The 12,420-nt window shown below is 37.4% G+C and overlaps 1 protein-coding gene and 1 pseudogene across 1 annotated transcript in view; one reads left to right on the top strand and one right to left on the bottom strand.

Moving 5' to 3' along the window:
* The window catches only part of LOC127648401 (histone H2A-like), a 374,379-nt gene that overhangs the window by 85,876 nt on the left and 276,083 nt on the right, over positions 1–12,420 (top strand). The gene's annotated exons all lie outside the window — the stretch shown is intronic.
* On the bottom strand, positions 10,571–11,955 carry LOC127618756 (putative nuclease HARBI1; annotated as a pseudogene).

Genomic DNA, 12,420 nt, shown 5'->3' on the forward strand with positions numbered 1-12,420 from the left:
ATTGAACTTAGACTAAAGTCATTCATGTATTGCTTTAACTTAGGATCTTATACATCATTTTGACTATTTATGTCAAAAAATATAAATTATTTATATTCAATATTTTTTTACCTCACTTTACTCACTATAATATAACTCTTTTGTGATGACTTTATGTTAATGTACATGAAAATTCAAGAATCATGATAGATCTAAGGTCAATCCCACTGATCTGCTCTTTACATTTTCTTCAATGGTATTGGTCTATAATTTGACATAAGTAGCACTTGATGAATTAGTTGTGTGAAGCTGATTTGCAATAAGTTATGTGCTGTATCTGTTCTTTTGCATCACAGATGATTCAGGGAGGAGAGAGGATGAGTTAGTCGAGGATAGTACTAGAGTGGAAGATTTAGGAACTGTAGAAACAGACCCAGCCAGAGCAAAACTCAAAGAATACCCTCTCACCAGCTTTGGACTACAGAGAAGTGGTTGCTAGTGTGAAAATAAATGTCTGGGCTAAGCCCCGGATGTCCTTCAATGCTGGAAACGCCTCTGCGGACCCCAGTTTGAAAACCCCTGCTCTAAGGAACAACCAATAGTAACATTTTTACTAAACTTTCCCTCAATTATCACCTTATTGCCTTGGTTATACTGTAATCTCTGTAATTAGAATAAGAAGTGAATATATATATAATGTATATATGTGCAAGAAACTTTACATAAATTTTGATTCATTCCAACTTAGATGTATTGTTTGGTTTTCATTCATTAAATACAATATTGGTTATTTAATGACATGATTAGCCAAGCTGTCTAACAGTATACACAATATTTGTTGTCTCACACACGCATGATGAAATTATAAATGTATGTTAGACTACATTAAAACTTTTCAGTGAACTGACAGATTTACTTAATTACTGGTTTAAAACAGAAGGAATTTTTGCAAGATATTGTAACGCTTGTGTGGAAGGAGGAGAAGGTAGACGGGGGTGTGGATCCAAATGCGGCTTTATTAGTGTCTTGATGAAATAAACAAACACAGGATGAAATAAAAGGTCCACGGTGGGAAAAACTAAACTGGAACACTGGATAATAGACAGAAGGGGTGCAGGAGTGAACAGACAGCAAACATCCATGGAGGGCTGAAGAACGGCAGGATTAACCTCGGACGAACTGGGTACTCTAGGGAACAAGAACAAGGAGCGTACAGGAACATAGGCACGAGGAGCACGAACATGAAACGACAATGATCGACAACGGAGAGAGGAAACGACAGGGTTTAAATAGATCGACACTGTGATAACAAAATAGGCGACAGGTGCGGACAATAACGCTGTGACGGCGGTGATGAGGAGTGAGGAAGAAGGGAAGTGTAGTTCTAACAGAGACAGTGAAACACAGGCGGACAACAAGGAAGACATGACAGGGAGCGTGTTCGGTGAAACGGAAAACACGGGACGGACAACAAGGAAGAGTGACATGGGACGTGACTGGCGAGGGTGAAACGGAAAACACGGGGTGGACCACACTGAAAGGTGACATAAACGTGACTAGTGAAAACAGAGAACACAGGGCAGACAACACGAGAACGTAACAGATATAAGTTAACTTTACTTACATGATCAAACAGCTCCCATCTATGTCTTCCACTGTGACCATATTCCATTTTTTTGTTCTCCGTTGACATCCCACACCTCAAATTCGCTCAAAAATAAAAATGAGGGTTATGCGCAACAAACTTCCAAAACAGGTCATGATGCTGTTTTACTTAAGATGCTTTCAGGAACTACCAAAGATGAGCATAACCGATGTCCATCGCATATGCAGCTTGACATCTACAACTCCTGCCACCGAAATGGATAAGGGATTTAAACGATATGCTTCCTCATACATATGCGACTAGTAGTCCCGAACGGAAATGCTGTACAATATGTCACTAGCTAGCTAATGCTATGGATCTACATAATCACATTGTTATTTTCATCAGTGTCAAATAAAGACAGGCTGAATGGTGCTGACAGCATCAGGGCAGCGTGTCACAGGTCTATGAGGAAAAGCGAGAAGCCACACAGCCTGAGAGTAACGTTAGGCATGTTTGGGTGCTCTGTTCAAGTTCTCAGTCTGTTGCAGTTCAGGGACAGTTTTTTTATCAAGCGTTTTAGAGTTGGAATAAAATTAGATGAATCTGTGATCATGACCAAGTCCCTTTTTTATCCAGAGATGCTTGGTAAATGCATGCACAGTTGTTCCAAGTTCATTGTTGTTGTTTTTCTGCTTGTTAAAAGAAGAGGCTAGTGAGGCTACTGGGGTATAGTTGACTGACTGTAAATCCTTGATTCTTGAGTGCCACCTGTTATTCCATTTTATTCATAATCAGGCCTCCCAAAATAAAAATCCCTCTATTACACACAGTATTAACAAATTTTGTTTGAATAAATTGTGTTTATTGTATTAATGGCATTGCCAAACTTGCCCAATATCAATTGTATACTTTGTATACATATACTTTTGTATTGTTCTTCGTGATTCGGACCCTGTCATCCTCGTATCAAATCAGTGCTCGTTTGTAGCTTGTACAGCAGTGTGCAACCATGTTGTTGCTTTGCTGTTTCAAAAAGCACATTATTCAGAGCTTGATGTGCAGTTTGTGCCCCCTGTCGAATCCTCCACTGAGACAGAGCAGCAATGACACAAGTCCAGAACAGCTGTAAGTGTTGAGACGCGACTCCTGTATTAGTGATATTAAAATATAAACAATAAGACAACTGTATTGGAAGCATGTTTTGTCAATACCACAGTCCAACTTGTAATGATCAGGATCCTTAGAAGGACAGCAATGAATTATTAAATGCAATTTGTTTGCTCTCATTGTTTTGAAATTGGCAGTCATATGTAATATATCACACATTTTGCCTGACTAGTTAGTATTTTGTGTTTTCTTTCTTTTAATTTTCTTGTCTCTTAATGTAGATATTATTTTGTTGTTGTTGTTGTTTTTTTTGTTTGTCAGGGATTGAAATCTGGGCCAATAAACAAAATGGTCATCACAAGACTAAGATGCACATAGCTCATGGAAGGAGGAATCAGGTGTTCCGATAAAGCTATCTTGTTTTCATAGACAGGTCTGTTTATTATGGATGCTCATTTATAAACATAACTTCTCTCCACACAAATATGTAATTTGGAATAACAAGAATATTGTATTTAAAGACAAATCTTTATTTTTTAGAAACTGGTACGATAACGGTATTGTACTGGTGAGACAGTTATTTAATAGTAATGGACAACTTTTTTAATTATTGTGAATTCCTTAATTACTATAAGATTCCAGTAACTTTCAATAGTTTTTGATGCCATTCCTGGTGGCCTTATTCAACTCTTATCAGGTGATATATCCTCTGAGTGTTTTAATGCTCACAGAAGTATTAATGGTGTGGAGGTTTTAAATAGAACAACTTCTTTATAAAAACAATATGCAGAAATACACTGTTACCTAAATGCAAACCATATTGGAATTCATTGTATAATCAAATTGAATGGAAAGAGGTCTGGAAGTTACCTAGTAAATACTGTCTCACCAATAAAGTTAAAGAAATCACATATAAACTTATTCATTTAATTTACCCAGTGAGACAAGTAGTCTCAAGATTTTTTAGAGACATGGAGACTACATGTCTCTTTTGTAACTTAGAGGAAGAATCCATAAAACATTTATTCTTTGAACATGTGTTTACCCAATTTTCTTTGGCTTGATATTGAATATCTAATACTTTAACACACAAAATTAAAAATTCAGCTAACTGGTAAAGATATATTTTTATTGTATAAGAATAAGAGTTTAGAAGAAAATGTGGTGATTAATCTGTTAATTATATATGGAAAATATCATATACACAAACAAAAATGGGCAAACAATAAACCTAACATCATACCGTTTAAAACTGAACTGATTAATTATATTGAGACTCTAAAAGATGCAAGAAATAAAAAGGCAAAAGGAATGTATAGAAAACTCAAAACCTTTTAAAACTCTTGTTAATCCATTTTAGGTTATCCCCTGGCTTTATTTGGTTTATTGTTATTTGTTGTTTTTTCCTCTATCTTTTCTGTTTATATACTTTGATGCTACTATGATTGTAACAGTAAGTACATTGTGATCCTCTGTATGTATTTTTGTTGTAATTGTTCTATAATAATAAAAAAAAAAAGCTCATATTACTGTAATTAATACATCATGCAAGATTATAAAATCTACAGGATCACAGGCAGTATGGTAAATGTTATTACTATCAGTGATGTGCGGTGATGTCTTAAAGAGGCTAGGCACTGAGTTATGAAAGCCAGATTACCTGATTTATTGTTTTAGCTAATAATACGTAAGAACGTTACGCACAAGTGCGGCATATCAAGAAATGTACAAATCAGGATGTATATCGTGTACATATCAAGAAATGTATATGTATTTTATATATGTTTTATATAATATATACGATTTTGTTAATATATCTTCATTAGATAATCTAATCTAATCTTTTCTTACATACCAATCAGTTTGAAATGATCGGATAATTTTTGGGCCCTTTTGCTGTACTAGTCCATCTAAGGCTGGCGTAGACCTCCCTCTTGCAATTAACTCATATTTGGAATTAAAATCGATCTTGGAAAAATTTCTTAATTCCGTGATTACGGCCGGTGCTGTCATTTTGATTAAGGCGGGGATTAAGCATGTACGCTCGCTGTGGTGTAATGACGTTAGCTACGCAAATGTCCAGGAATATCTCGATTTTAATTGGTCCATGTCTGATACGTAACGGAGATGATTACGGGCATAACATATTTACGTCAAAAGGCACAGCAGATTTGTGCTTTTTGCCGTACATGTTAAAGAATACAGGATCGAGCGCGCATGCTAACATGGGTTTTCCACTTGTCGCCTGCAATGAATGGACCGTAAAAGCACTGCTTATTCTACCATTTGTTTTTAGTTGATTATGCGTAACTGCTACATTTGTCATCATAACGTCTAAACAATTGGAATAACACACAAATTGCATATATAAATCACAAGAATAAAAAGTAAAAATACAAATACAAGTTTACAATTTAATAAACATTTTATTTTTGAATTTTGGCAGGGTAGGCAGTGCCTAGTTTGCCTACCCAGACCGCACGTCAGTGATTACTATATCACATTCTGCACTCAGTGGTATTGTTGAATACCCCTGTTGTACACTTATCGCAACACTTCGAATGTTTCTCCAACATTCATTCAGTGCATGACAATTACATTCTGCAAAGGCTTGGTTGGGGACCTACTTGACATCTCTTTGCTACAGATTGGAGACACATACACAGACTTTGACGTTACAAAGACAACCTTAGTAGCAAATATGGGCATATGTGATGAGAAAACCCTTATTGAGATAGCTTTTGGCTTAGCACAAAAGGGGAGTTGGCTCTCTTACCAGCAGCCTATATTGCCCACAAAGTTGGTCAACATGCAACAAGATCCTCCACCTTATGCTGCATTAACACGGCCAGCAACTTTGTTGCTGCATGTCACCAGTGGCTGGCGGTTAGGTCGCTAGTGGTGTGTATGGAGAGTATAAACAATGTCTTTACAATTAATATTACAATAAAAATATTAGGATAATGTGAGCTCTACCATCTTCTTTTGTATTGGCAGTCACTCCCAAAAGTCGCTCGTCATTTGCATAAAGTTAAATATTTCTCAAATGTGTTGCATCGCTGGACACACCCACATCCTGTCGCCAACGGTCGCCGATGCTCTTGTTGGCGGAAGTCACCAGCTCTCATTGAAAATGAATGAGATGAGGTTGTTTTGTGGCTGCGTGTCGATGGCAGTGTGAACGCAGCTTTACCCACCGCTGTCTCTTGGGGAGTACAAGCTTGACCCAACATAATGTGTGCAAGTGTGCACTGAAGAGGAGCACTTCCCCTTAAAAGCTTTAAAAAAATGCGCTATAAGATTAAGGCTGCCACAAGAGAGAAGGCAGCGGAACAGGAGTGGCATCAGCTCCGTAGGCCTAGGATCGCCTTGTAAGGCTGACATCAAGAGGTCGTAAAAGTGAAAGAACTCTGCGAGAACCAAGTCATAAAAACTATGACCTCTATCTAACCTCAGGCCAATTTAGGCACAAACATCCCCCCCCCCCATCTACATGCAACAAAATACAATATGTGATGTATACAAATAATCTAACTAGTGGAACATGTTTGGTATCATTTAAATGTCTCAGTGCGTCTGGTATAGTGCTCTTATTCCTAGGTTTGTAAACTTAATGACAACAAAGTTATAAGGTCTTTGTCAAATGCTTTATAATTCTGGAGGTATGTCCCCAGGACTTCCAAACCTAACCACTCCCAAAATCCCCTTTGTCCATGGTTTGGGTATTTAAGGAGGTGTGACACATTGCTCAGGGTTCTCTGTAGTCAGAGGAGCCCACACAGTTTACTGTGTGTAATTTATATCAGGTGATTGCAATTCGAATTTCTTATGTTTTGATAAAATGTCTAACTTTGACTTATCACTGTCTAATTGGAATTGATGAATTGATTATGTTACCTGGTCAATAAATTGTCAACATTTGATTTTATTCTGACTGACTCTGAAATTGCTTTTCCCAAACAGATTAAACGATTCGTATGTTACCGCAAGTCTGCGTCAGATTAGTGACGCCTAATATTTGGCATCGATTCAAGTGTACTTGGTTTGCAAAGACAAAAAGGGAATTTCCGTTTAGAACAGCAAACGCTGCTTGACCAATCTAAATCTGGGTGTCTTACCTCTGTTTTAATTTGAAGTTTCTCCAGATAAGTGTACGTGGGAAACCACGCATGGCCAATCCAAAGCTATTATAAGAGAAGTTATGTTGGTCAACTTACATCTGTAATAGTGGCCGTGACCTCTACTGAAGAAAACGTTAAGTTACATTCAAGTGTATGCAATTCCATGGGGCTATACTGAAGTATCTTTGATTGTGTATACGTGAACGTGACCGATCTCAGGTATATAGCAATTACCTCTGTTTGATGATCCAATACTGGCCGCTTGTGATCGTGAGACCCGCGGTGTAGAGAAAACACGCGAGGACCTCAAAGCTATGGAATCAATTCCATGCCATATATATTTGCAAAAATATAAAGTATTGCAAAATAAAATAAAGTTTTGCAAAAGAAAAAAGTATTGAGCAAACAAAAAAAAAAAATGTAAACAAAAATTAAGTATCACAAACGTAAAATAAAGTATCGAGAGAAAAAAAGAAAGTTTTGCAAACAAAAATAAACAATTGTAAAATATAAATAAAATATAGCAAAAACCAAGATATAATTAATTGCAAAAGTCAATGACTGTTGTAAAAGAAACTAAAGAACTTTTATCCTTTTTTATCTCTGCAACAGATTTTTAGGCAGCAATGATTTTGCCACACATCTTTTTCTTTGCAAAGCTCCTTTTAATCTGCATTTCCATCATGTGTGAGCTCGTGATACCGTTTTGCCTTTGCGCTTCACGTTTCTGTGCGTTTCACTTTATGGCACTGTTTTGACGTGGGGGTGGAGTCAGGGGATTGGGGCGTGTACAACGGGCTCGGTGATGCCTCCCTGGAAGTTACGTCATTAGCTTGAGACACGGATCAAACATCATGGCCGAGCAGAGGCATGCAGGTGGATCTCAGGTATATAAAGTTGATTGTTTAAGGAAACTCATTTAAAAATTTTCAATGGGGTATACCAGTCAAGTGAATTTTTAAGACAACGGTTTAATTAGGAAGAAAATGCCTGTATTTTTGTCAAATTGACTGAGCTAACTGATCATCTTTTTTTTCCTTGTTTTTCTTCAAATACTTTTTGGGAAAATATGTCTTATTGGTTGGAATCAACGATTCACTCACTGCCCACTTTTGCTAGGAAACATGTTATGTTTGGAGTGCTGTTGGACGAGAAAAGAAATGAATTTATGTAATATTAATATATAATGTAATATTGATACTGGGCAAATTTTTCATTCATAAGTCCAAATGTATGAAGACGAAACCTTATTTTTCTGTATTTAAAAGAGAATTGATTTGTAATTTCTTTCCAGTGTTGGAATGTATGAAAAGTAAAAAGGCCCAGAAATTGGCTGGAATAATAAGAGACCTTGAGCTCTTAAAAGAGGAATAAAGAGACCCCTCTGTATTTGTATTTTTATTTTATATATTTAATTTATTTATTTTATTTTATTTTAACTGATATGTGCCTTGCTTAATACTCATTTACCTGTACTTACCAATGCCATTGTAGATGTACATTCTGTTTTTTGTTCTGTTCTTGGTGTTCAATAAAAAAAATAAAAAAAATAAAAAGTTGATTGTTTCTTTTTATTTAATTAGCATTAAATGTGCTTTAACAGCGTTTGCTTCAGATAAAGAAGTTAGAGATCAGTTAAAGCGGTGGATTTATTAGACATACTCTCTAATATAGCCAGCATCTGCAGTTTATTCTCTCTCAATTGATTGATTCTTATGTTTACTTTATAGATTATAATTGTCTATACCATAGTATGTTGTCTTCTAAAAAAATGTAAACTCCATATTAAAAAATATATTAATAGATGTTACATTATCACTGTTAAAGGAGACAATAAATAGATTACAAATAAAAAGTTAAACGATCGTAACAAATAAGCATCCCAGGAAACGATCTACAAACAATAAAAGAACATCATATAAAGTTACACTTATAATGTTAATTGTGCAAAAGCAAAACAAATTTAACAGATTAATTCTTAAGAGTAGGTGCTGATAACTTGGTTATATCCTGCTGAGTATACTCGAGGCAGAGAAACAGCAGGGGCCTGTACCATGATGGTAGTTGAACAAACTCAGGGTTACAGGATTGGTTTTGAGTCGACAAAACCAAACCGATGCAATCAGGCTTTATTGGTACCATGACGCAGCTCATCAACTTTCTCTGTCAACTCAGGCTTTGATCCTTAAGCTATGATTACTCCACACGCGCGTGCACATAAAAGAGTGACGTCAACACTGAACAACCAATCGCGTTCGATATGGATAGAGCGAGAGCTATATATTTTTCCGCGCAGGAGCAAGAGATTATTATTCAGAAATATGAAGAATATAGGAGTGTTTTTCAAGCACGCAGTAACACTGTATCTGCTGCCAAAGCAAGAGAACAATCTTGGAGGAAGATTGCTGATTGCGTTAATGCGTGAGGCTAAGTTAAACAATTAATGTAAATTTATGTAGGATAATCATATTAAAAATGTATTAAATGCTAAAATTAAAATGTGTATTCGTGCTGATATATACATGCATACATAAGTGTGTGTGTGTGTGTGTGTGTGTGTGTGTGTGTGTGTGTAGATGTATGTAAAGTGTGAATGTATAGGCTATTACATCCTAAGAAAGATTGATATTCATTGATTTTTAGATGCAACCCCAACTCCAAACGTTCTTGGCAGCAGATCAAAACAAAATATAAAAATATAATTCAAAGTGGTGAGTATTTACCAAAACCTTTTATTACTTTTGTGAACATTTAATCACAAACACTTGTTTGCAGCAAACAGAAAAAAGTGTGACATAAGGAAAACTGGGGAGGGCCACCTCCTCCAGAATACACTGTGGCGGAGGAGTTGGCACTGAGTAACAACAAGGGGCGGCCGATTATGGATGGGATTGCAAGTGCTGTACAGTCTGACCCTGGTGCTGGCTCCTCTAAGCAAGTGACACTGGGTATGTGTGTGCAATGCATTACTAATGTTTTTAAAAAAAAGTTAAATATGGCTGACTCTATGTTCTGCACAGTAGAGGGAAATACAGTGTCCCTGTTGAAGCCAGCACACATGCACACAGTCTCCTGCACAGAGGTCAGTACACCAGACAGAACACAATGAACATAACCTGCTTTATAACAATTTTGATTTAAATTGGCCTTCAATTTATAGGGTGAACCAAATGATGAAGACACTGTCTGTGTCTTCAGAGACAGTTGCTGAGGTGAATGCACTGGGCTTTTTATTATAGCACAAATTTGAATGTCATAATTAAATGACTGGCTCTTACACATCTCTTTTATTGTAGGATTTTTCACAACCTGCCCCAGAAACTGAAGCCTCTATCTCAATGGGCTTCAGAAGGAATGTGAACAATTTAATGCTTTAAACCCTTAATTACAGTCAGTCCTATGTTTGTAGAAAGTCATGCCACTTTTTGTGATTTGATCAACCTCCAGAAAACGTGTAATGATTGTTTGTGGTGGAATTGTTTCAGGTGGAAACCGACTCAGTCAGGGCCCTTTACAAAAGGAGTCTAGAACTAGACTGTTCACTGAAGGAGCTGGGCTGAGAGCTGAGGAGGCTCCAAATTAAAAAAATTAAATTGGAGATCAAACAGCTGGAAAAAACAGATCTCAGTATGTGAACTTTTTTTTTTTTTAACCAAGTTACCCTGTATGAACACTATGAATGTTTATTAATGTCATTTTTCTTTCTCTCTTTCCTCCCTAGCCACATGACCAATAAAACAGTTTTAGACCTATCAGCAGTGTCCGTGTGCTTTTATTAAGTAAAATATTGTGTTGTGATTGCATCTCTGACAGCTGCGCCAGCTGGGTGGTCAATTGTGATGGGGTCAATTTCATCAGGGAGAAGCTGGTTTTGTGGTGGTACTCGCTCCTTTCTGATAGTGGCTATATTGTGCAGAATGGCACATGCAGCCACTATCTGTGATGCCCGCTCTGGTGACACCCTTAAACGCCTAAGGCAGTTGACACATGCCTTTAGGATGCCAAAGGTCATCTCGATCTTGACCCTGGTTTTACTGAGGGCCACATCGAAGCGGTTTTGTGGCCCTGTCTGAGGGTCAGGATAGGGGGTTAGCAAAAACCTGTGGCATGCATAACCTCGATCTCCTACCAACAGGCCATCAAAAAGCCCTGTCATAGAACAGAAAAGGGAAAAATTGTGTAAGCTTTTCAAATTAAAACTTTAAAGTGTACTGTACCAATTTTAACTTGCCTTCCTCAAAGCGCTGACACAAAATAGACTCACGGAAAATTTGTGAGTCATGCACTGAGCCAGGCCATTTGGCATCCAAACTTGTGATCATGCATTCATGATCACAAGTCATCTGCAGATGAAATGTACAGTAAATAATTGTCCTATCTGGTAGTTACTTATTTAAAGATTGATCTCAATGCAAATAAAAATAACTTCACATTTTTCAAATACCTGAACATTAAGGCTGTGAAAGGACTTTCTGTTCACATAATCTGCCTCATGTTCTCCTAGAGCTGTGGAGATTGCAACATGTGTGCAGTCTATTGCTCCTATGACTCTAGGGAATCCTATCATAGGAATTAAAAATATATATTTAAAATCATTCTTAACAGCTACTGTATACTATTGCATTATATATTTCTAAGTATGAAATGTGCTTTTTTGCAGAAGAAAAAAAACGAACGTGGAAGGTTAAATTTGTTCATATGATGTCACCCAATCAAGATATTTTACCGGCAATTTTATAAAATCCCTCTTTTATGGACATGGTCGATAAATGTCCAGGGAACACAATGAAGCTATTTATGTACCCCTGCAGAGCGAGGACCATCTTGCAAATGGTCCGACAGACCGTGTTTTTCCCTAGATTCTCTGCATCACCGACCGCATACAAGTATGTACCACTTGCCAAAAAACGCAACACAATACATACCATTTGCGGTACAGTAAGGGCATGGCTTCGACGAGTCACATTTGTTATGTGCGGCTCAAGAAGTTCACAAAGATAAGACATTCCTTCCGCGGAAAATCTGTATCTTTCATACAAGTAAGTATCGGGAAAGTCAAATGGATTTTGTCTGTCCCTAAAAACTCTTTCTCTACGAAGTGCTCGCTCTAACAATTTGCGCGGAGATGTCCACAGGATTTGGGAGAAAAGGTGAAGCCATTGCAGCAGAGAACAGACGCTGGGAATTAGTTGCGTCACCTATATGTTTCTTTGCTCACAGCTGATTGGTCAAACTTCAGTCTGAGATCTTGAATCCAGAACATAACCTGCCCCGGAGCAGGTTAGCCGTGCAGCGTAAGATACCATGGCAACGAACACCGATTAAAGCCGAGCTACTTTCATAGTACCTAAAACCCAGGGTTGGCGGAAGCTAAACTGGAACATAGCTGGCTAGCCACCTAAACCGGCTTCATGGTACAGGCCCCAGGAGAAAGCTGTTGTTGTTGTTGTTGCTGCTGCTGCTGACCCTGAGCTGCCTGAATATGACCGAAGCTTTGAGTCAGAACACTAATAAGATTCGTCACGACATCTGGATATTGTCTCCCCTAAATGTGACATGGCAAATCATTACATGAGTTGACCTAGATACACGTACATTTACTGTGAGCATTGTAAGAACTTAAGT

The sequence above is a fragment of the Xyrauchen texanus genome, chromosome 1 (assembly GCF_025860055.1).
Source record: "Xyrauchen texanus isolate HMW12.3.18 chromosome 1, RBS_HiC_50CHRs, whole genome shotgun sequence".
Classification (NCBI taxonomy): Eukaryota; Metazoa; Chordata; class Actinopteri; order Cypriniformes; family Catostomidae; genus Xyrauchen; species Xyrauchen texanus.